Source organism: Euleptes europaea, chromosome 1 (assembly GCF_029931775.1).
Source record: "Euleptes europaea isolate rEulEur1 chromosome 1, rEulEur1.hap1, whole genome shotgun sequence".
Taxonomy (NCBI): Eukaryota; Metazoa; Chordata; class Lepidosauria; order Squamata; family Sphaerodactylidae; genus Euleptes; species Euleptes europaea.
Window position 1 is genome coordinate 12,837,510 of NC_079312.1, and position 25,723 is coordinate 12,863,232.

The following is a 25,723-nucleotide window of genomic DNA, read 5'->3' on the forward strand; positions in this document are numbered from 1 at the left end:
TCAGGCCAAGGAATGCTTTGTCTGGCTCTTCCCAAAAATGGCCATCGTGGCTCGGATTTCCTCGAACTTTCTGGCTGATTCTGCTCCTTCCCATCTTCTGCTGGAATAAACAAGAGAACTGTAATGACAATCTTAATGTTAAAAAAAAAAAAAAAACACCCTACCAGATCAGGCTGAAGGTCTATCGCGACCTGACCAACAGACCTCATGAATAACCTTAAGGACTGCCTTCTCCCATATGAACCTACTTATCCACTTCAGTTATCTTAGGAGGCCTGCTTTTGGTGCCCTGGCCAGTTGAGGCTAGATGAAGACAGGGCCTTCTCAATCATAGCCCCAAAACACTGGAACTCCCTTCCCAGGGAGATTCAACTGTCTCCCTCCATCACTGTCTTCCACTAGCAGATGAAGTGGACAAGAGGCCACAGTTAGAACAGAATATGGAGAAACAGAATGGTTTCCAATTGGCAAAGGTGTCAGACAAGGATGTATTTTATCTCGCTATCTCTTCAATCTATATGCAGAACATATAATTAGGAAAGCTGGATTAGATTTAGATGAAGGTGGAGTGAAAATTGGAGGAACATTAATAATTTGAGAGATGGCGATGACACTACATTATTGGCAGAAAAATAATGAAGATTTCAAACGACTACTGCTGAAAGTTAAAAGAGAAAGCGCCAAAGCAGGACTACAGCTGAACATCAAGAAAACAAAAGTAATGACTACAGGAGAATTACACAACTTTAAGGTTGACAATGAGGAAATTGAAATGGTTCAAGACTTTCTATTCCTTGGCTCCACCATCAACCAAAAGGGAGACTGCAGCCAAGAAATCAGAAAGAGACTGAGACTGGGAAGGGCAGCCATGAAGGAGCTAGAAAAGATTTTGAAGTGTAAGGATGTGTTACTGGCCACCAAGACTAGATTAATTCATGCCATCGTATTCCCTATTACTATGTAGGGGTGTGAAAGCTGGACAGTGAAGAAAGCTAATAAGAAGAAAATAGATTCCTTTGAAATGTGGTGTGGAGGAGAGTGTTACGGATTCCGTGGACTGCCAAAAAAACAAATTAGTGGGTTATAGATCAAATCAAGCCTGAACTGACCCTAGAAGCTAAAATGACTAAACTGAGGCTATCGTATTTTGGTCACGTCATGAGACGACAAGAGTCACTGGAAAAGACAGTCATGCTAGGAAAAGTTGAGGGCAGCAGGAAAAGAGGAAGACCCAACAAGAGATGGATTGACTCCATAAAGGAAGCCACAGCCTTCAATTTGCAAGATCTGAGCAAGGCTGTCAAAGATAGGACATTTTGAAGGACTTTCATTCATAGGGTCGCCATGAGTTGGAAGCAACTTGACGGCACTTAACACACACAGCAGATGAAGACTATTTTGTTGCATTTGCCGTACCCCCCAGTGACTCTTTATTGGCTCCACTCCCTGGTTTTTATTATTTTATATATACTTTATTTTAAATCTTTTAGTGTTTAAATGTTTCAATGGTTGCCATCTTGGGTTTTCATCCACTGTCAGCCATAAAAAAAAATCATCACTGGGTGACCTTGTGCGAGTCCCTTCAAATCTAAATTATCTCACAGGATGACTGTGAAGATTAAAATGGAAGATAGATAGAATCATTAGTTATTTTATAGCAAAAGCATATATCTTATCTCCATTGACCTGGCAATAAAATGATAAAAGAACATAAAAACAAGCCGTAAAAACAGCATGTAAACGTCCAAGGGCACAATAGACGATGTCATGCAAACGTTCAGTCCCATGAAATGATAACCATAACCGGAGGAGGGGTGGGATGAAAGAGTGACAGGTTAAACCAACGAGTAAAAACAGGTAAACATGTGAACCTTGCATCCATCTTAAGGATTCCAAAAGGTTAAAGTTTTGCTGTCCGGCAGCTTCTCTTACAACAACCCTGTGAGGTACCACAGGATCATTCACATCACAAGGCAGACTAGAAGAAGAATTGTTTTTTATACTGCACTTTTCTCTACCTTTCAGGAGTCTCATAGCAGCTTACAATCGCCTCCCCCCGCCCCACAACAGGCACCTTGTGAGGTAGGTGGGGCTGAGAGAGTTCGGAGAGAACTGCGACTAGCCCAAGAACACCCAGCAGGTTTCATGTGGAGTGGGGAAACAAACCCAGTTCACCAGAATAGACTCCGCCACTCATGTGGAGTGGGGAATCAAACCCAGTTCTCCAGACTACAGTCTGCTGCTCTTTACCGCTGCACCATGCTGGACACCTCCCCCTCGCCTCGAGATTAACAGCAAATAGCCGGTTGGAAGATGCTTGGAAAGCTGATGGCAGAGAGGTGGCTCCTACTCATATCTTATCACTCCACTGAGCAAAGGACCTTCATTCATTCATTCATTCATTCCCTGCTGCTCCCATTGGCTCATTTGAAGCCTTCCTTCAAATTAAGTGGCTCTTCCATTGATGGAAGAGGATGGCTGGAAGAGGGCTGGATTTACCCCAATGGCAAGATTCAAACACTTGACATCCCAATCAGTGGGCCACTGGGCTCTGCCCACTCTCAGCGGAGGACACTGTTCTGTACAGCCCCTAGCGGAGTTTCAGGTAACCCAGCGCGATAAAAATGACCAGGCAGCGAAGGCTGGGAAAAGGAAACCCTTACCCAGCGAGGTGGCATCTCTGCTGCCCTCCTGTTTGATCTCCCTGAAGATCTGGCACTGCCAGGGGTTTGGAGAAGAACCATCCACCTCAGGAAAACCAGCTGCCCCATCCTTGAATGGCCTTGACACCTGAAAAAGCAGGAAAGGTGACATCAGCAATGCTGATTCTGTTGAACTTAGGCAGATCATGAGAGGGAGGGCAGGAAGGGTTGCGTCAGTGTTTGGCTCTAGTGGCCCTTTCCTACATGCCCAGGTTAATGCCGATCGCCACTTTGGGGTCAGGAAGCAATTTTCCTCCAGGCCAGATTGGCCAGGGATCCTGGAGGGTTTTTTTTTTTTCTTTGCGCCATCCTCTGGGCACAGAGTAGAGATCACTGGGGGTGTGGGGGGGTAGAGGTAGTTGTGAATTTCCTGCATTGTGCAGGGGGTAGGTCTGGATGACCCTGGCGGTCCCTTCCAACTCTATGTTCCACAGCTCAACAGAGTCCATGTGACTCTGTCCCATTTGGTCAGAGAGAGGATCTCAGTTTCCATCCCTTGGCCAGGATTTGCATTTGAATTGAATTTGATAGTGACAAAGGCAACCTCCTGCTTTCAGACAGTCCTGCAGGACCTGGCGGGGGTCTACCAAAATATGCACACCTGTGGCTTCCAGGTAGGGGGGGGGAATTGCCCTTTGGACAGTGGGATGCCACCACAGTTTCTGGGAGCAGCTACATGATATCATGCTCATTCTGGAGCAACTTACAGGCCTTCTGGAGCTTTCCCCGTTGAGCCACCTGACAAGGAAAACCCCTGATCTGGGTCAAAAGAGGAAGGGATGGGTAGTTGTGGGCAAAGCATTCACAAACAGTGAGAAGTGTGGGGACGAGGAGAACTGCAGACAGAGGGGGTTCCCGCACTTTGTATTCCCAGCGATGTATTAAGAGTTTGAAAAGGTTGTAAAAAACATCGCTTTAAAAGGGTTTTTGGATACCACGGCTTATAAATGGTTGGAAGATGTCTTCGCAACTAAAGGGGCCAAACAAAGTGCGAACAGTATTTTTTATAACGTTTTCAAACTCTTAATACATCAAAATATTGTTGAAGTCTTTCACTGTCAGAGTTCATCGGTTATTGTAGGTTATTCGGGCTGTGTGACCGTGGTCTTGGTATTTTCTTTCCTGACGTTTCGCCAGCAGTTGTGGCAGGCATCTTCAGAGGAGTAACACTGAAGGACAGTGTCCCTCAGTACCAAGTGTGTAGGAAGAGTAATATATAGTCAGAAGGGGGTTGGGTTTGAGCTGAGTCAATGTCCTGCAAAGCATTAAAGGTAATGTGCTAATCATTGTCCTGTAAGTATCAAGATAATGTGCTAATGAGGGTGTGGTATATTAATGTGTTAATACATTAATGTTAATGATGTTAATACATCGCTGGGAATACAAGTGCGGTAACGATGAGAGTCTCCATCCATTGTTGCTTCCACAGCGGGTACATCTTCTCCCACCCAACCCCTGTGTGGAAGCAATCCTGGCCTGGTGCCTACTGTCACCAAAGTTTATTCTGAGTTAGAGATCTCTAACTCAGGTAGATTACCCTACCTCTTCCAGCAAAATCGGCTACCCTCTCTAGAAAAGCTGGAACTGCTGCTCAAGAAGCAGATGTTTCCTGGGAAGCGACCAAAATTCAAAGTTTTTCCCAAGAGGGTCAGTTAGGAAAGATGTCCCTTAATTTTTGAACTGCAGTTTCGAACTGGTCTGGTTGACTCAGCATTACCAGGCTCTAGCCTGCAACACCTGGAAGGATGGAGTGGGGGGCAGGCATGCCAGCATCATGGTTTGGGGAAACTAGAGGTGATGTCATGATGTTGGGCAGGACACTCTAGTAGTTGCAAAAAACAACAACACACACACTATGGTTAAAACCATAGAGTTTTTTTGCAAATCCTAGAGTGTCCCTTCAACATCATGCCATCGCCTCTGGTTTTCTCCACAGCAGCCTCTGGTTTCTCCCTTTTCCTCTTGCTGGCATTTCCGTCACTGGTGGGCAATTATTGTATTTACCAAAGGTCTACCTCCATAGCGGGAGACCTTACAATCGTATCTACTTACAACAGGCATCTTTCTTGCTCAAGAACGATGTTAAGTCACAACCCGAAGGATGTTAGATTGTAAAAAGACAACATACTGGATCCTGCACCATTCAGGCTGAGCCACTCCCGACTACGGGAGCACGCTCCACAAACTTTACCAATAAAGTAGGAATTGGAACTGAGTTCCTTTCCACCCCAGTTACCAACCATTTGGCTGGAAAATGCCACACAGAGACACACTGAAAAGGCCTGCATTTCACCTTCAGTGAACTGAAGGGGGCAGGTCAAACCCTGCATATATGACAGAGGCTCAACTCACGCACACGGCACAAAGAACTGGAGAGGTGGTGGTAGAATCTTTAAACAGGACATCTGACTGGAATAGCTTTGGGGGTGTGGGATGATGCTGTGGCCCAGTAGTACAGCATCGGCTTGGCACACAGAAGGTCCCAGGTTCAATCCCCGGAATCTCCAATTAAAGGGACTAAGCAAGCAGGTGATGTGAAAGACCTCTGCCTGAGACCCTGGAGAGCCGCTGCCGGTCTGAGCAGACGATACTGACTGAGATGGACCCAGGGTCTGATTCCGTATGAGGCAGCTTTGTGTGTGTGTTCATGTGTGCTTATCACGCTCAGCCTAACCCATCCGACAGGGTTGCCGTAAGGTAGGGATGGGGAACCTCAGGCCCAGGGGCCATATGCGGCCCCCGAGGACATTTTTTGTGGCCCTCGGGAGCTCCGGGGACCTGCTGCGGAGGCGTGGCGCAGGGCGGCCCTCCCTGAGGTTGTTTCTGGGGCCACGGCTTGCAGGGGTGCTGCGGCACCCTTTGGACCTCCTCTCGCCGACTGACGGCTGTCGGTAGGCGAGAGGAGGGGGAGGGACGCATCCCCCAAGGCTGCCCCCTATAGCCGTAGCGTGCAGGAACGCTGGGGCACACTGTAAGCCCCTCTCGCTGCCTGTCGGCTGTTGAGCAGCGAGAGGGAGGGGGGGAAAGAGACCCGCGGCTCCTGGCGGCAGAGCATGCGTGCAGGAGCCGATTGGGCTTCGGGGGGCCTTTTGTGGATTTTTGGGGGGAGGGCATGGAGCCTGGGGCCAGGTCATGTGGGGCTGGCAGGTGTGTGTGTGGGGGGGGGGAAGGCTTTTCTCTCTCCCTCTCTTTCTGTCTCTTTGTCTGTCTCCCTCCGTCCTTTTCTTTCCCCCTCTCTTTCCATTTCTTTCTCCCTCTCTCCCTTTTCCTCTTTCTCTGTTTTCCTTCCTTCCTCCCTTGCCGATTGGCTGCGGGCTGCGCCCCCCTGGCGCCTCGTTTGCTCAGGCCCACCACTGGCTGCCCTCCTGCCTGGGAGGGGGGAGGACCGGGGGAGCGGGGGCGCTCTCCAGGCATTCTCTGCATGGCTTCCCCTGGGGTTGCCAACCTCCAGGTGGTTACAAATTACAAGCTTTCTTGGATTGTTGACTAACTATATATTGCAAAGAGCAATCACTATGGCTATTTAAACAGAAACCAATGATAGCAATATATTATAAGCACAATTTCTTTTTAGTCTTTTGTTTCTTCACAAAGACATATAAACTTCACATATCAACGTATCCAACAAAATTCAGATTTCAAAACAACAATATCAAGACAGGCTTCCAGTAACTGTTCTGTTTCATACAAACTTTCATCAGTTGGTAAGTATTATTAGGTAGGTTTTATAGTTCATAAGAAGTAATCCTCTTTTTCTTCTTTTTTCAGGTTTCTTACTGAAGAAGTGGTGAGGATTATCAATGCTCAATAGCCATCCCACGGTGCTTCCTTTTCTAAATAAAACATTAATCCAATATAGTATCATTGGATCTTATTAACAAATTAAAAAAACATGCAGCATAACGAAAATACAAATATACAATTCATATTGCTTACAGACAACTTTCCACGTCTTTTATTTTAGTCAGCACAACTCCATGAGTCAGTATATATATTCCATGATGGGAAACAATGGGGAGAGTGGGTGCGAGATTGGCGTTTTCTATAAATCTCGCACCCACTCTCCCCATTGTATCCCATCATGGAATATATATACTGACTCATGGAGTTGTGCTGACTAAAATATAAGACGTGTAAGTAATATGAATTGTAGATTTGTATTTTTGTTATGCTGCATGTTTTTTTTAATTTGTTAATAAGATCCAATGATACTATATTGGATTAATGTTTTATTTAGGAAAGGAAGCACCGTGGGATGGCCATTGAGCATTGATAATCCTCACCACTTCTTCAGTAAGAAACCTGAAAAAGAAGAAAAAGAGGATTACTTCTTATGAACTATAAAACTTACCTAATAATACTTACCAACTGATGAAAGTTTGTATGAAACAGGGCAGTTACCGGAAGCCTGTCTTGATATTGTTGTTTTGAAATCTGAATTTTGTTGGATACGTTGATATGTGAAGTTTATATGTCTTTGTGAAGAAACAAAAGACTAAAAAGAAATTGTGCTTATAATATATTGCTATCATTGGTTTCTGTTTAAATAGCCATAGTGATTGCTCTTTTTTGACTAACCTCCAGGTGGTGGCTGGAGACCTGGCAACCCTAGCCTCTCTCCCCCCACCAGGAGATCTACACCTGGAATGGCCCCCGAATGATGTTATAAATGTGCAAATGGCTCTTGGCAGGAAAAAGGTTCCCCACCCCTGCCGTAAGGCAACAATGAAGCAGAGGAGAACAGCATGTTCTGCCCTGAGCTCCATGGAGAAAGGTCAGGTTAAAAATAGGTAAGACACCAAATCTGAATACTCCCTGCGTAGGGGGGAAAGCTCCCCGCTTACAGGAAACTAGCTCATCAAGAAAAGGACTAGGCTACAAGCTAGCTTTCGGTTTGCAGGAAGACTTCAAAATATACAAGGGGGAATCATTCCAAAAATGCTGCCGCTTGAGGCGGTGTGCTCCACATTAGGATTCCACCCTCTCAGTCGAGGCTGAAAGGATGAAACGCCTGCTCACCTGCTCTTCCCGCCTCTCCTCGGGCGAACATCTCCGCAGGAAATCCTCAGCCAGGGCCACCGCTTGTGCACAGGTCTCCGGCCCACCTTTCCGAACCCGCCTCTGCATTTCCGGGGGCAGGACCGTCAGGAACTGTTCCAGGATGACCAGCTCCAAGATCCTCTCCTTGGTGTGTCGCTCCGGCTTGAGCCACTGGTGGCCAAGTTCCCAGAGGCGGCCGCAAGCTTCTCGGGGGCCTTTGGCCTCCTGGTAGCGGTACATCCGGAAGCGCCGGCATTGCGCTGCGGCACTGACGGCCTCTTCCTCCAGGATTTCTACCTTCACTTGCCCACGCTCTTCTTGGCTGGTGTCCCCATGTTGGGTTTCTCTGCCGAGACCCAGAAGGTGTTGGGTCAGGATCCGTCCTCTCGGGTGCCACATGGGGCCAGACGATTTCCCAAAAGGGAACGGAATAGTCAGAGCCTCGTCTCTTACCGTCAGCCCTGGCTGGTGTGGATTTCTCCCCTCTGATTGAGAGGGCTCCATCGCCTTGAGGAATTCCTGCAGCCGGGCTTCCCACGGCCTCACGTTCTCCCGTTTTACGTGGTCCTGTATGTTTCTTTCCCAGAATTCCCCAATGTTCGCAACTTGCATTGCGTGAAGGTCTTTTTCAGTCCCCACTTCAAGGGTCGCTCGGTCTAGCGTCTCCGTTTTCACCCCTGGCCGTACCCCAGCCACCAGCTGGAGATTCAAAGGCACAGCGTCGTGCTGCTCAGTGGCCATTTTGTTTTCTGGGCAACAGCTGGCCAGATGTGATATTATCAGATAATCCCACCAATTGGAAAGGCCTTTCTATGATGTTCCACGGATTCCAGGCATGCAAGTGGTCTGGAAGGGAAGATGATGATCAGTGGAAAAGAGGTTTTCCTCTGACAAATCTTAGCATTTGGACATTTAGGTGGCTATTACCACCCCCGAAACATGTTTCTGAACCTGTGCGAAGTACCATAAACCCACACATATCTGAGATTAGCCAAAGGATTTATCGGTCAAAGGACTCTTATTTTTGAATCAGTCTAAAATCCAGTTTAAAACACTAGCAATTAATACATTCATCGAATCATAGAGTTGGAAGGGCCAACCAGGGTCATCTAGTCCAACCCATTTTATCCTCACAACAACCCTGTGAGGCAGGGAAGCCTGAGAAAGAATGACTGACCCTCAATCACCCAGGCAGCATCACGACAGAGTGGAGATTTGAAATCTCAGGGTAGCTCTCTAACCACTACACCTCACTGACTAATAAGATACATTCATCAAGGGTTACTCCATCCATAGCTGCCAGATATAATGGCTAATGGAACCTCCATGTTCAGAGACAGTATACCCCTGAACACCAGTTGATGCAGGGGGAAGATCCGGGAGGAGACTCCGCTTTGCTTTGGCAGGGCAGAGAAGAAGGGACCCGATTGGCTGCCGTTGGAAACAGGCGATTGGTCTGATCGGGGATTTTCCAAAGCCACAGCAGGCAGCGATCCAACAGGCACAGCTTCCCCCAGCACAGTGCATCAGCGCTGATGGAGTGAGACTTTTACCTATGCAGTTGCTGCCTGCCCCATTCTTGCAGGAAAAAACCAACAAAGCCGCCCCCTCCCACAGGGACATTAAATTTCCCCCCAACTCACCTGATTTCCCCCCCTTTAAAGAAAATCTCTCCAGATCCGGCGGCAGCGGCTGGGAAATTTAAACCCTGCTTTCCCACGGTAGGCGGAGCAGGAAGTGATCGCCCCTCTGCCCATCCCAGAGCATCTGCAGCTGCTCTAGGAAGCCGCGCGTCGGTGACTTTAACCCCTTGCTCTCCTTGCGGAGCCGGGCGCCCCTTTCAAAGGCAAGGCGGCTGTTTCTTTGTGTCCTTCTGCCATGCCAGGCGAGCCCGAGTCACGGAGGGCGAAGGGAATCGCTCGAGGAAAGCGACATGGAGCCTCTCTTTTTTTTTTAATATAATTTTTTATTAATTTTAATAATAAATAATTTTTTAATTTTAACCCCAAAAAAGAAAACATCACAAATGATAAATCACATAAACAAATAACTAAAAAGGGGAAAAAAATACCAAAATTACAAAAAGAGCACTTGAACTACAGCTTTTCCTCTTCTGCTATAATATTGTAAAATGAACATTATGGTAGAAGATGAAATGGAGCCTCTAGGGTTGCCAGCCTCCAGTTGGTGACTGGAAAGCTCCTGGGATTGCAAAGCTCCTGGGAGTCAACAGAGATCAGTTCGGTTGGAGCAGGGGTCGGCAAACTCATTAGTCAAAAGAGCCAAATATCAACAGTACAACGATTGAGATTTCTTTTGAGAGCCACATTTCTTAAACTTAAACTATATAGGTAGGTACACTGTTTATTAACTTAATAAACTTTAATTAAAGTTTTAAGTTTTAATTAAACTATAGGTACACTGAATAAAACTTGATATCATACTTAATAGGAATCTTATTTATTGATAAAAAATTAAATTGTAAGTCCCTGCCATTTCCCCCTCCCCGTCCGGAGTCCTCGTCTGGAGGCCTGGTCTACCGCCATAAAAGCCTATTGGTAGACCTGGCCTCCGGCTGAGTCCCATTGGGAGGCCAGGTCTACCCATTGGGTTTCTTGGCAGTAGACCTGGCCTCCGGAGGCCCATAGAAGCCAATGGGTAGACCTGGCCTCTGAAGGGGGACTTTTCCCCCTCCTCGGAGTCCAGGTCTACCGCCAAGAAAGCCAGTGGGTAGACACGGCCTCCCAATGGGACTCAGCCGGAGGCCAGGTCTACCAAAGGAAGCCCGCCCCGCCCAACAGCTGATAGGCGGGGGGGGCAGGAACCGCCGAGCCGCCCAGCAATCGCTCGGCTAGAGGGGACGGGAGGCTTTAGCCTCCCAACCATTGAGGGCAAGGGAAAGGGGGACCCGGCCATTCTCCACGGCGGGTGGGGGGGAGAGACAGCGCGCCCGCTCACCCACTCTCTCTCTCTCAGGCGCGCCGGCTCCGCAGCCTGGCTGCTGACGCGAGCGGGCGCAAGAGCAGGGGCTCTGAACCAAGTTCGGAGAGCCGCACTCAACGGGCCAAAGAGCCGCATGCGGCTCTGCAGCCGCAGTTTTGAGACCCCTGGGTTGGAGAATAGGGCTGCTTTCGAAGGTGGACTCTATGGCTTTATGCTCTCTCGAAACCCCTCCCTCCTCAGGCGTCACACCCCAAACATCCAAGGATTTCCGGGCAATCCTAAGCCTCCAGGTTCAGGGGCAGTGTATCCTTGAATTCCATTGGCAAATATGAAGGTGTGCTTTATGCCAAATCAGCCCATAAATGGTTGGAAGACGTCTTCGCAGCTCAAGGGGCCAAACAAAGTGCGAACAGTGTTTTTTATAATGTTTTCAAACTCTTAATACATCGGTGGGAATACATAGAAAGTGCGAACGGTATTTTTTATAACATTTTCAAACTCTTGATACATCGCTGGGAATACAAGTGTGGTAATCCCCTAGGTTCTGCCAGCTCCAGGTTAGAAACTTCCTGGAGATTTTGGGGGTGCAGCCTGGGGGGGGCGGCAGAATTTGGGGAGGGGAGGGACTTCAGCGGGGTATAATGCCATATAATCCACCTTCAATGCCATAGAGTCCGATGGCCAAAGCGGCCATTTTCTCCAGATGAACTGATCTCAATCGGCTGGAGGTCAGTTGGAATAGCAGGAGATCGCCAGTTAGTACCTGGAGGTTAAGTAATCAAAGATTAACACCTCTGTACTAGTACCTACGGTTAGAAAATAAGTACAGAACAAATCACTATAGCCAAATACTCAAAAAGTGTAATAAGCATAAGCAAACATCACATAATATACAGTAACTATCAATCCAAGGTAAGTGTCTACAAGAGAGTAACAATCAATCCAAAGGTGAGTGTCTACAAAAGAGTAACAGTCACAGTCAATCCAGCTTGGAAGACTCATTGTATCCTATTTGGGAACCTTGTAAATTATTGAATTTGTCTGTGCAACCATGTACTGGAGAATGAATATCCTTGTTTGGAAATCATAAGATATGAAATATTAATTCTACATGGTATGCTTCTTTTCTTCATCCCTATGGGAGATTATTACCACTGGCTTTGAAAGCTTGCATTGAAACAAGTGTTAAGGCTCAAACTAAATGGGACTGAGGAAGACTTGGAACGATCGTATCCCTGTTTACCTTCTCTTCTTTTGAAGACTTCCAAGCTGGATTGACTGTGACTGTTACTCTTTTGTAGACGCTCACCTTTGGATTGATTGTTACTCTCTTGTAGGCACTTACCTTGGATTGATCGTTACTGTATATTATGTGATGTTTGCTTACGCTTATTGCACTTTTTGAGTATTTGGCTAAAGTACCTGGAGGTTGGCAGCCCTTTAATCTGACCCACCAGGGCTGTGCTCTCATCTTTAATGGTTATGAAGGGTCCATAACTGTATTATACGTCAGCAAGAGAGCCGCTGGTGAGCTCCTGTCTGACTCATTGTGGGCTTTGGAGAGACTCTGGAAACAGGGGGCCTCTTTCCTGCTTCCCAAGACTCCCTGAAGGCCACCTCAAAGTCAAATTATGGGGCTAGGGGACAACCTTTTTTTGGTTGTCAGATTTTGGCTATACAACCACAGATTTTGGCTATACAAGAATACCAAAAAGTTTTGGATCCTTAACCATGATAGACTTCTGACAAATTATTCAGGGATTGTAGAAGTCAATTTCACTGCCCGAAGGCAGCATGAAGTAGCGTTTACAGCAGATTGCTGCCTGTGGGTGACATGGTACCCAATGATACCTTTCCCGCTGCCTGCCAAGTTTTTTGAAAGTGGGCGGGGCCAGGTGGAGTTTTGCCAAGCAAGACTTCTGATTCGCCATTGGGGATTTGATTGACTGTGCAGATGTGTTGCTTTGGCAGCAGCTGCCACCACATCACAAGGATCTTCCCTGTGTGACTGCAGGTAAGCTGCATTTTGGAGACAGCGCCATCTCCTGTGCCCACGAAATGAATTCCAAAGGCACCCCCAGGCTCAAAAAGGTTGGGGACCCCTGGATTATAGTGTCAAGCCATGTCAGGCTTCAGTACCCCATTGCGTCTCAGCAATAAACTTTACTCCAGACGTTGCAGAGAGTTTAAAGATTTATTAAGAAAAGCTAACGGGTCAGTAGGTCTAACGAACTTAAGGTCAGAATGCAGGTATGGGGAATACAGGGCATCTTTATAGGGAACGTACAATACATTTGGTTACATCATTGGTAGGACATGAAAGGGTAAGTTTCATCAAAGGAAGAGTATTTGTCACCTCAAGAGCAGATAGCAGTTTACCATTGGAAGGCTTACTTTGAAGTGGAGATCGCTGCCTCCGGTCTTCACACTGATTCCTCAACTTCCCACGGGAAAGGAAGTGGCTTTGATACTAAACATATGCTTATCCGGGGCCCGAATGGATGCCCTGGCTGACAGGCCAGGACCTTCGTTCTAATCTCTGTTTGAACACATGAAGCTGCCTTATACTGACTCAAACCCCTGGTCCATCAAAGTCAGTATAGTCTACTCAGACTGGCAGCAGCTCTCCAGGGTCTCAGGCACAAGTCTTTCACATCACCTAGGGTGGTGTAGTGGTTAAGAGCGGTGGAGCGATGGACTCTGATCTGGAGAACTGGGTTTGATTCCTCACTCCTCTACATGAATGGCGGAGGTTAATCCGGTGAACTGGATTCCCCCCCACACACACACACATATGAAGCCAGCTGGGTGACCTTGGGCTAGTCAGATTCTCTCAGCCCCACCTACTTCACAGGGTGTCTGTTGTGGGGAAGGGGAGGGAGGGTGATTGGAAGCCGGTTTGAGTCTCCCTTAAGCGGTAGAGAAAGTCGGCATAGAAAAACCAACCCTGCTTCTTCTGTGCACAGGACCGGCTTGGGATCACGACAGACTTTAAACTCAGGATAAAAACAGCATCCAGAAAATGTGGAGCGAATGTGAGGGGAGGGCCTTTTACGTAGGGCTGTTTCCCTCCCGTCATCACCCCCCCACACACTACTTGGGGCTTGGTTTTCATTATGCATGCATTTTCTGACCTTCAGAAATCACCTCGCTCTCTCCCTGCCAGCATCCAGAAAACGTGGGGGGAGGCTGAAGGTCGGAAAATGCATGCATAATGAAAATCAAACCCCAAGTAGTGTGGTTAGGGAAACAGCCATGCATAAAAAGCAGAGAGAGAGGGGATTTCTGAAGGTCAGAAAATGCATGCATACTCAGAATGAAGCCCTGCAATAGTGGGAGGGGGACCGTGCTGAGAACAGCCCCTGCATAAAAGGCCTTTATCTCCGACATCAAATTAGCTCTGTGAAGGGGCTGCTTCGCTGTGCATTCCTTTTTAGCACTCTTTTCGTTTTAAACGCTGTCTGAGCAACTGAGAAAAACCAGGGCAAGGCAGCAGTGTCAAAAAACGCTCTTATTTTTTACTCAGATGGAGGTGTTCCAGTCCCATTTCTTCCGGGCGGAGCGTCACTCACGGGATGTCTTCTTCTCCCTCGTAGAAATTCATAGCTGCTTCCTCAAAGAGCGTCGGAACCTTAAACAACGGTCAAGATCCCAATGAAGGTGAGTGTGGAAATGCCTGAAATGTCATTGTGTTAGGGGAAATGCAGGTGGTTTCCTATCCTCTGTGCTCATAATTCAATTGTGGGTTGCCAAGTCCCTGCAGGAGGTTTTTGGGACAAAGCCTGAGGAGGGCAGTGTTTGGGGAGGGACTTCAATGCCATAGAGCCCAATTGCCAAAGCAGCCATTTCCCCCAGGTTCATTGATCTCTATCGGCTGGAGACCAGTCATAATAGTGGAAGATCTCCAGCTAGTACCTGGCGGTTGGCATCCCTAGCTGTAGCCTAACACCAGGTGCACATCAATGGCTGGCAAGTCCGGCTCTTAATCATAACCTGGAAATTTTCTGGTTTCTCCTCCCCTCGAGTGTTTTTTTTTTGTTTAAAGAGTCAGTGTGGTGTATGGTGGTTAAGAGTGGCAGAATCTAATCTGGAAAACCGGGTTCTATTCCCCACTCCTCCCCATGAGACCCGCTGGGTGACCTTGGGCCAGCCACTGTTCTCTCTGAACTCCCTCAGCCCACGAGGAGGCAGGCAATGGCAAACCACCTCTGAACATCTGTTGCCTTGAAAACCCTACAGGGTCACCATAAGTCAGCTGTGACTGGATGGCACACAAGTTTGTTTTAAAAAAATTTTTTTTGTAACATCTGCCTGATGAAGTGTTCTGGTGGGCTCAGAAGACCGCACAGTGTTTTGTGTCAATTTGGCCAACCCCGATAAGAGGCGTCCCATGGATTTTTAAACATTTTCTGGGTTTTGCGCAGGCCAATTTGGCATCCAAGATATGGCCATGATCAAATCTGTAAAATGCAGGGCACATACAGAGAATAGAGGCGATGGATTTGAGTAGAGAAGAGATAATCCAAGGACATATGTCCTTAAATAGGGTGAAGGTTATAGAGAGGTCAGTGATATTGGTGGCTATGGAAAGTGCCAAATCACTTTCAAGGCAGGGTTGCCAGCTTTGGGTTGGGAAATACCTGGAGATTTTGGGGGTGGAGCCTGTGGAGAGTGGGGTTGGGGAGGGGAGGGACCTCAATGCCATAGGGTATAAGCCATCAGGTTTGGCTGAACCCGCAGGGACCTTAGGTTTGTCAGGAAATTACTGGGAGAAAGGGGGGAGGCGTGTGAGTGATTTTGTGTTTAAGTGGAGGGGTGGTCCACCCGGCAAAACAGCCACTTACTCCAGGGGAACTGACCTTGATTGTCTGGAGATCAACTGTAATAGCGGGAGATCTCCAGGCGCCACCTGGAGATTGGCAACCCTACTTCAAGGCAAGAGACGAACAAGAGGTGGTTTGCCATTTCCTGCCTCTGTGTAGCAACTTGAGACTTCCTTGGTGGTCTCCCATCCAAGTACTCACCAGAGGCTACCTTGCTTAGCTTTTGAGATCTGCTGAGATCAGGCCAACCTGGGCCATCCAGTTCAGAATACCCCATGATGCTGGGCTCATGGGAAAGGTAAAAGAAACACTGATCTGTTTTTTAACTGGAAATATTTCTCCCCAAGGGAGGTGCACTGTTCCTGGAGATACTGCAATACCAGGTCAATGCGTGGAAGGGTTAGAGCAAGCCCCTATTCCATTTCCCAGTTCCAAAAATCCATTTAATAGATAATCCTCAAATAGAGGACATATCAGATATTAAACTGATAAGAACAGACACTACACTTGATCTTAGCCGATAGGCCGAGAAGCGATAAAGGAAGTGGTCTCGAAACTGATTTTCGAATCAGCTTGATGCTCCTTCAGGTTTCTGTCAGCTGTGCTGCCCTTGGAGGCGCCCAACGCCACAGCCAGAACTGCCTGCTTCACATTCCTTCCAAATCTATCCCCCAAATCCTATGCTTTCTACCCGCCAGGTAATTGGCCGCCTGCCCAGCAGCTAGGTTCTCTATTTTGTGGATTCTTTCCACCTTGTCAATTTCATGATTTTGTTTGCCATTGATATGGTAGCCATTGGTGGGAGATCTGCATAACCCCTGCCCCTTTTCCCAGGATGTCCTGTGGGTCTGTTAACCCTTTAACATCACCACTGATGGACGGATGCTGCTGTTTCGGCATTGATCTGGAGAACTGATCTGGAGCTCAGTTGTCATTCTGGGAGTTCTCCAGGCCTCACCTGGAGGATGTTGACCCTAGAGACAGCGCCTCCAAAAGGGGCTTTCTTGACCGGAAGAAGAGATTAAAGTCAGAAAAGGAAATCTTGGGAAAGAACAGAGAGAGGCTAAGATGTTTGTTTGTTTGTTTGTTTGTTTTATAATCCGCCCTCCCCGGCCAAGGCGGGTAACATCACTTAAAATATATCAAAGCCTTAACAGCAAAATTAATAATAATTCAAAAATTAAACAATAAAACCCCAATTAAAAGCCTTAAAAATCCAGATGGCGCCTAAGTTAACCTTATCAAAGGACAGATACTGTATATCAAAGGATAGAAGCTGTACATGAAATCAACCATAGCATCAAATAGGGTAGCCAGCTCCGGGTTGGGAAATACCTGGGGTTTTTTAGGGCGGAGCCTGAGGAAGATGGGGTTTGGGGAGGGGAGAGGCTTCAATGCCATAGAGTCCAATTGCTGAAGTGGCCATTTTCTCCAGGGGAACTGATCTCTATCAGCTGGAGATCAGTTGTAATAGTAGGAGATCTCTAGCTAGTACCTGGAGTTTGGCAACCCTAGCATCAAATCATGACTTGCTATTCATGGTTATATTCTACCCAAAGTGCCTGGACATCAGGAATCCCTAAGCTTGATGAGTATGTGGTCATTTTTAGAATTTTGAGAAAGGGCAATGGGAGCCAGCACAAAATGACTGCTGGGGTGGGGCATGCCCCAAATGGCTGCTGGGGGGGCGGGTGAAGCCATGCCGAAAATGTCAGATGGTGCCAAACCAATAATCCTCCTGGAACATTAGCAGCTGTTCCTAAATGGGTGCTCAATGGGTTGCCTGCTGTGTCTCTGTGTGGGTCACCGTCCAGCCTGGTGTTCTTCCAATCACCCTGTGCCAGAGGTGGGTCAATTCTGCTTCGGGCATGATTAGGATACCTTGCTTAGCTTTTGAGATCTGCTGAGATCAGGGCTAACCTGATCAGGGCTAACGACTTGACAACACTTAACACACACAGTATCATGGGGCTATGCTGAACTGGATGGCCCATCCAGTTCAGCATAGCCCCATGATACTGTGTGTGTTAAGTGTTGTCAAGTCGTTTCCGACTCATGGCGACCCTATGACTCAATGTCCTCCAAAGTGTCCTGTCCTCGCATGATTGTTTTTTGCGTGACTCCCATGATACTGGGATCATGGAAAAGGTAAAAGAAACACTGGTCTGTTTTTTAACTAGAAATATTCTCCCCAAGGGAGGTGCACTATTCCTGGAGATATATAATCCTCAAGTAGAGGACATATCAGATATTAAAACTGAAGAAGGGATTAAAGTCAGAAAAGGAAATATTGGTAAAGAACGGAGAGAGGCTGAGATATATCAAAGGACAGAAGCTGTACATGAAATCAACCGCAGCATCCAATAGGGTGGCCAGCTCCGGACTGGGAAATACCTGGGGATTTTTGGGGCGGAGCCAGAGGAGGGTGGGGTTTGGGGAGGGACTTCGATGCCATAGAGTCCAGTTGCCAAAGCGGCCATTTCCTCCAGGTGACTTGATCTCTATCGGCTGGAGATCAGTTGTAATAGCAGGAGATCTCCAGCTGGTACCTGGAGGTTGGCAACCCTACCAACAGCCAATACAACCACGATGGATAGCCATGCTAGTCTGCCACTAGCAGTAGAAAAGAGCAAGAGTCCAGTAGCACCTTAATGACTATAAAAATTTCTGGCAGGGTATTGAGCTTTTGTGAGCCACAGCTCACAGCTCCTACCCTGCCAGAAATTTTGTTAGTCTTTAAGGTGCTACTGGACTCTTGCTCTTTTCTACAGCAAATTCTACAAGTGAGGCTTCTCCCAGCATGGGGATGCCACAGTGGGAAGTAGTTTTCTTCGGTTGAATTTCGGGGGTTACCACACTCGTATTCCCAGCGATGTATTAAGAGTTTGAAGATAATTCCCAGGGGGTCGCCGTGTTCGTCTGTCTGCAGTAGTAGAAAAGGGCAAGAGTCCAGGAGCACCTTCAAGACTAACAAAAATATTTTCTGGCAGGGTAGGAGCTTTCGTGAGCTGTGCATCCAGGATTTCTGTGGCTCACGAAAGCTCATACCCTACCAGAAAATATTTTTGTTAGTCTTGAAGAGTTTGAAAACGTTTTAAAAAATACGGTTCGCACTTTCTATGCGTTCCCACCGCTGTATTAAGAGTTTGAAAACGTTATAAAAAATACAGTTCGCACTTTCTATGCGTTCCCACCGATGCATTAAGAGTTTGAAAACGTTTTAAAAAATACGGTTCGCGCTTTCTATGCGTTCCCACCGCTGTATTAAGAGTTTGAAAACGTTTTAAAAAATACGGTTCGCACTTTCTATGCGTTCCCACCGATGTATTAAGAGTTTAAAAACGTTTTAAAAAATACGGTTCGCACTTTCTATGCGTTCCCACCGATGCATTAAGAGTTTGAAAACGTTTTAAAAAATACGGTTCGCACTTTCTATGCGTTCCCACCGATGTATTAAGAGTTTGAAAACGTTTTAAAAAATACGGTTCGCACTTTCTATGCGTTCCCACCGATGTATTAAGAGTTTGAAAACGTTTTAAAAAATACGGTTCGCACTTTCTATGCGTTCCCACCGATGTATTAAGAGTTTGAAAACGTTTTAAAAAATACGGTTCGCGCTTTCTATGCGTTCCCACCAATGTATTAAGAGTTTGAAAACGTTATAAAAAATACGGTTCGCACTTTCTATGCGTTCCCACCGATGTATTAAGAGTTTGAAAACGTTTTAAAAAATACGGTTCGCACTTTCTATGCGTTCCCACCGATGTATTAAGAGTTTGAAAACGTTTTAAAAAATACTGTTTGCACTTTGTCTGGCCCCTTGAGCTGTGAAGACGTCTCCCAACCGTTTATAAGCCATAGTATCCAAAAAACCCTGTTAAAGCGATGTTTTTTATAACATTTTCAAACTCTTAATACATCGCTGGGAATACAAAGTGCGGGAACCCCCTTCGGCAAGTTACACCTGCTCCACCAAGGGGGGTGTATGTGAGAGAGAGACCACAATGAAATGCTTAAAATTGTTTTCTATTCAGCCTTAAAGCTTTTTTTTTTGCTTTCCTCCAAGGTGTTCTGTTAAGGGTTAAGTCGATGGAGCTCTCGTGTCTAGAGAGGCTCGGAAATGGTACCCAGGCTGTGTCAATATCACGTCATTTCCCTGGGGTTCGGCTGTCCTGTGTTGATCGCTTTGGTGGTTCCATCTGGACTGGAGCGCTTCTTGCAACTGATTCCTGGGGTTGCAGCACAAAAGATGTAGCTTGGAGGAGCAGGTGAGTTAAATCAGGAGTGCGCTTGTCCGGATTTTCATGCTAGGGAGAGGCAAAAAGTGGTATATTAGATGTGAGAGAATGGGAGGCATGGATAACATATTGCGACAACAAATTAAATAGGGGAAATGTTAAAGGCTATGATTTAATCTAATCCAGCTGATCAACGTTGAAAGGATGAAGTATGCAATAATTAAAAGTACATAGGATGATTATCTGTAGTTTATAGAAATGATATAATGAATTAGAAAACAAATACAGAGAGACACTGTCCTTCGGTGGGACGCCTCTGAAGATGCCGGCCACAGCTGCTGGGAAACGTCAGGAAAGAAAATACCAAGACCGCGGTCACACAGCCCGGATGACCTACAAGAACCGATGAACTCTGACCGCGAAAGCTTTCGACAATATTTAGAGGCTTTATGGATTGCAGTCAGGACAAGAAGCACAAGTGTCTAGAAACCTCAAAGAAGCAGCATCTTTGTGTTTCATTGGTTCTTGCAGGTTATCCGGGCTGTGTGACCGCGGTCTTGGTATTTTCTTTCCTGACGTTTCGCCAGCAGCTGTGGCCGACATCTTCCGAGGAGTCACACTGAAGGACAGTGTCTCTCAGTGTCAAGTGGGTAGGAAGAGTAACATACACACTTGACACTGAGAGACACTGTCCTTCAGTGTGACTCCTCTGAAGATGCCGGCCACTGCTGCTGGGAAACGTCAGGAAAGAAAATACCAAGACCACGGTCACACAGCCCGGATGACCTACAAGAACCAAAATACAGAGGGGATTACATAGATATTAATTTGATAGAGGAGGGGAGAGGGGAAGTCAGAAAAGTCAATGCTGATTAGGCTGATTAGTTTGAAACGGTTTTATTTTATGTAACTCTGAAGATGACAATATTGAAATTGAATGTGACTTAATACGAAAATAAAAAAATTATTTAAAAAAAAGTGGTATATTAGCAGGAGAGAGGCAGGACATCCATGGTAGGACGGAGGGCAAGGTGGAAAATAGAAAAAAAAAATCCTACCCGCTGGCATTTTTCATGATGTGCATCCAGGATTTCTGGATTTTGTTTTCAAGCAAGCGGGAAAACTGAAACCCCATATAGTGGTTAGAGGGTCAAACTAGGATGTGGGAGACCCAGGTTCGAATCCCTACTGTGCCACAGAAGCTTGGGCCAGTCACAGACTCTCAGCCTAACCTACCGCACAGGGTTGTTGTGAGGATAGAGGAGAGGAGAACGATGCCAGGCACTTTGGGTTCCCACTGGGGAGAAAGGCATGCTATGAATGAAGTAAGTGAAATTAATAAGACAGACTGGACGTTCTGTGTAATTATGTGTAGAAATGGACGGCTTTCATATTCGTGATCAGTGCGATATAAAACATGATGGGTTTGTACACAGTTTTTAACTGAATAAAAGACAGTAGGTTTTAATATTTATTTAAATATAAATATAAAAATATAAATATAAAAATATAAAAAATATAAATTTTATATTATTTATAAAATAATAAATTATTTTATATTATAAAATATAAAGGGGGAATTCTTCATTAATAATTGTGAGAATAGATAACAGAAGAAGAAGAGTTGGCTTTTATACCCCGACTTCCTCTACCTTTTTAAGGATATTCAAATGCGCTTACAATCTCCTTCCCTTCTTCTCCCCTCAACAGACACCTTGTGAGGTAGGTGGGGCTGAGAGAGTTCGGAGAGAACTGTGACTAGCCCAAGGTCACCCAGCAAGCTTCATGTGGAGGAGGGACTAATTGAACCCGGTTCTTCAGATTAGAGTCCGCCACTCTTAACCACTACACCACGTTGGCTGGCTGGCTAAAAGTCTTAACACACCTTATATCTATCCATAGCATTTTTATCTGACATTTTTCCACGTTCAGAGTGGCATACCTGTTTCTCTATGTTACCTTATGACGTAGATCGGTGCAATATAAAAGGTAGTGGATTTGTACACAGTTTTTAAATGAATGGAAGACAATAGGTTTTAAGTGCTTTGTAAAATATAAAGGGGGAATTCTTCATTAATATTTGTGAGAATAGATAATATTTTGTTTCATTCAATGTATACCCTAGATCGAGAGAGAGTGGGGGTTACCGCACTTGTATTTCCAGCGATGTATTAAGAGTTTGAAAATGGTTTAAAAAATACTGTTCGCACTTTCTATGTATTCCCACCGATGTATTAAGAGTTTGAAAACGTTATAAAAAATACTGTTCGCACTTTGTTTGGCCCCTTTAGCTGTGAAGATGTCTTCCAACCATTTATAAGCCATGGTATCCAAAAAACCTTTTAAAGCGATGTTTTTTATAACATTTTCAAACTCTTAATACATCGCTGGAAATGCAAAGTACAGTAACCCCCAGTGACTGATCCAACGTCACCCACTGAATATTGGGAGGGAGGAATTGAGCCTGGATCTCCCCACTTAACTAGTCTAGCATGCTAATCACGACCCGACACTAGATAAGAACATCAAAAGAGCCCTGCGGGATCAGACCAGTGGTACAGCTGGACTAACATCCTGGTTCATACAGCAGCCAGCCAGTTGCCCTGGAGGGCCAACAAACAGGGCACAGAGGCCAAGGCCTTCCCCCTGATGCTGCTGCCTACTGGGATTCAGAGGTTGACTGCCTCTGGATATGGAGGTTCCATTGAATCATCATAGATAAAAGCCATGGATGGAACTCTAATTCCTTTTTTAAACTAACTGAACTAGCGGCTAGGAGGTCTTAGATGGCTTCCTTTTCTCCATCATGAATCTACTGCCTGTCTACTTCAAAGGGTGCCCCTAAGATCGAGTATTATGGGAGAAGAAAAAAATATTCTCTCTACTTCTCTTTTACTAATCTCTGCTCCACTAATTTCAGACTACCCTAGCATTCTCATACTATTTCAGAGCAGATTTGTTGCTGTTGAATCTTCATTACATTAGTGCATAATTTTTATCTTTCTTTTAAATTGAGCCAGATTAAGGTAAAGAATTGGGGTAGGGCAAGGAATTATGGAGAGCCAGGGTGGTGTCGAATCCCCACTCGCGCCATGGAAGCTTGCTGGGTGACCTTGGGCCAGTCACACACTCTAAGCCCTGACCCTGGCTAGCATTTGGATGGGAGACCTCCAAGGAATACCAGGGTCATGACGCAGAGGCAGGCAATGGCAATCCACCTCCGAACGTCTCTTACCTTGAAAACCCTATAGGGTTGCCATAAATCAGCTTTGACCTGACGGCAAAAAAACAACCAACCAACCAAGGAATTATGAATAGCATGAGGTTAAATGGGTATGTTTAGCCTGAAGAGGAGAAGACTGAGAGGGGATATGATAACCATGTTCAAGTACTTGAGGGGCTGTCATATTGAGGATGGTGCCAAGTTGTTTTCTGTTGCCCAAGAAGGTCGGACCAGAACCAATGGCTTGAAATTAAATCAAAAGAGTTTCCGTCTAGACATTAGGAAGAATTTTCTAACAGCGCGGTTCCTCAGTGGAACAGGCTTCCTCGGGAGGTGGTAAGCTCTGCTTCCCTGGAGGTTTTTAACAAGAGGTTAGATGGCCATCTGTCAGCAATTCTGATTCTGTGACCTTGGGCAGATGATGAGAGGGAGGGCATTGTGGCCATCTTCTGGTCACTAGGGGTATGTGGGTGGGAGGTAGCTGTGAATTTCCTGCATTGTGCAGGGGGTTGGACTAGATGACCCTGGCGGTCCCTTCCAACTCTATGATTCTATGAAGTGGCTGATCTGTGACATCGCTGTGGAAAACTGAGAAGGACAGTGAACATGGTGGTTATTTATTTTTGGTTTCTTCTTTGCCTTAGGGAGATGCCGCTTTCCGTAGATGGTGATGTTGCTCCTGTCTCCATGCCGCTCTCTTCTTGGAACGTGAAACCTTGTTGAGGGGGTTGGCTTCTTCCCACAAAAGCGAACCTAAAAACGGCACCAGGGTTTCCAGCTGACCAGAAAACCTACAGCCCGGCCTGCTCCGCTGCCCTCAACGGTGGTTTGATCGGCGGAAAGCGACGGAGGAGGTTTTTTGCAGCATGTTGCTGAAAACAGCTGTCTCCCGCAGCTGACAGAGCAGTGAACGAAACCGAACGGTGACAATAACCAGCACGGATTTCTCTCGAGCTCCTGTACAGAGGAGCGAAATGGCTGCCTTGCAGAGGACGGAGGCAGGGCTCGGCTTCTGCGACCAGGTTCCCTTCGACCCAAACGTGCAGCCGAGGGTGAAGACCGAAGAGGCGGCTCTGTTGGTCCCCGAAACGGGGGCGGCCTCCGTAAACGCCTCTTTGTTTGCGGAGACGGAAAATGGGAGGGTGTTTCTGAAATGGGGAACACCCCCGCCGGTTAAAGTGGAGCCAAGCGAGAGGCCGTCTCGGTGCTGGGAAGCCCAATGGCAGGAGTGTCTGAAAGGCCTACAGTCTCCTCGGACAGGATGGGGATATCCTCCGCCGTTGTTCCCCGGTCCGGTAGATGACTCAGAGACCCTTCTGAAGTCCCCTTTCAAAGGGGGGGCCGACCACGGCCAGTGGGCCAAAGGAGCCTGCCGGAGCCCGCTTGAGTCAGGGCTCAATGGCGCCAACCTGGATGGTGGAGACAGGGAGGATACTGGGAAAGTGAAGGAAGAGATCCCGGAGGAGCAGCCTGTCGGCCCCGATCCGGAGTGCTGTCGCTTTAGGCAGCTGGCCTATCGCGAGGCCGAGGGCCCCCGAGCTGTTTGTGCCCGACTCTGGGAATTTTGCTATCGGTGGCTGCAGCCCGAGAGGCGCACCAAGGAGCAGATCCTGGAGCTGGTGATCTTGGAGCAGTTCCTGGCCATCCTGCCGCCGGAAATGCAGAGCTGGGTCAGGGAAGGCAGGCCAGAGACCTGCCTCCGGGCGGTGGCCCTGGCAGAGGACTTCCTGCAGAGACAGCATGAAGAAGAGCAGCAGGTGAAGGAAACCTTTCAGAGTTCTGGGGAGAGGTTGGAGTTCGGAGGCAGAGTGTGTTTCACGCAGGGAGCTGCGGTGGTCTACAGCAGAACAGCAAGATTGGAGTCCAGTAGCACCTTCGAGACCAGCAAGGTTTCTAGGGTATAAGCTTCTGAGAGTCGAAGCTCCCTTGATCATATACAAGTAGGAATGGAGATCCCTGGGCCTTTATATGGAATAGAATCATAGAATCATCGAGTTGGAAGGGACCACTTCACCACCAGGGTCATCCAGTCCAGCCCCCTGCACAATGCAGGAAGTTCACAACTACCTTCCCCCTCTGCACCCCCAGTGACCCCTACTCCACGCAAAAAAGCCCCTCCAGGATCCCTGGCCAATCTGGCCTGGAGGAAGATTGCAGTGTTTCTGCAGAGGGGAGCGGCTGAGAGAAAGTATGAGTTTTTTGTGACTGAAATGTGATCTGAACTGGGGACCCTGCAGATCACAGCTCACTCTGTTCTTTGTTAGTCTCTCTGCCAATTCCCAACCCCTCTTAAAATGATAGAACTTAAGGTCACACAATAAAATTATGGATGTCTTACTCAGGGGGTATACGTGGTTCGCCCTTCCTTCATTTCATCCTTGCTACAGGTTAGGAGGACAAAACGATACTAACTGGCTGGAAGTCACCTGGTCAGCTTCATGGTTAGGTGGAGATTTGAACCCGGGTCCCAGTCTGCACTAGATCGGTTGGCATGCAAACAGATGAAAGCCTTTCTGTACAAAAGGTGTGATTAAGCCCATGAAATTCTGACTGCTACAAAGATGTGGGGATGGGACGGCTGCTCGTTTTGGTTGCTCTGAAGAGAGTTAATTCATTCCTGTCAACAGCCGATAGCCATGATAGCTGAACAAAAAAAAATGGAACCTCTGTATTCAGGGGCAGTATAACTTTCCTTTAACAAATGCTAAACAGGGGAAGTCCATCTCCTCCCTGTGCTGTTTGAGAGTTTCCCGG

At 46.9% G+C, this 25,723-nt stretch overlaps 1 protein-coding gene and 1 non-coding gene across 2 annotated transcripts in view; one reads left to right on the forward strand and one right to left on the reverse strand.

Moving 5' to 3' along the window:
* LOC130493380 (zinc finger protein 271-like) overlaps positions 1–25,723 on the forward strand; it is a 96,796-nt gene that overhangs the window by 67,699 nt on the left and 3,374 nt on the right. The gene's annotated exons all lie outside the window — the stretch shown is intronic.
* On the reverse strand, positions 15,855–16,045 carry LOC130493616 (U2 spliceosomal RNA). Its single transcript, XR_008933992.1, has one exon. It is a non-coding gene; the product is annotated as a U2 spliceosomal RNA (small nuclear RNA).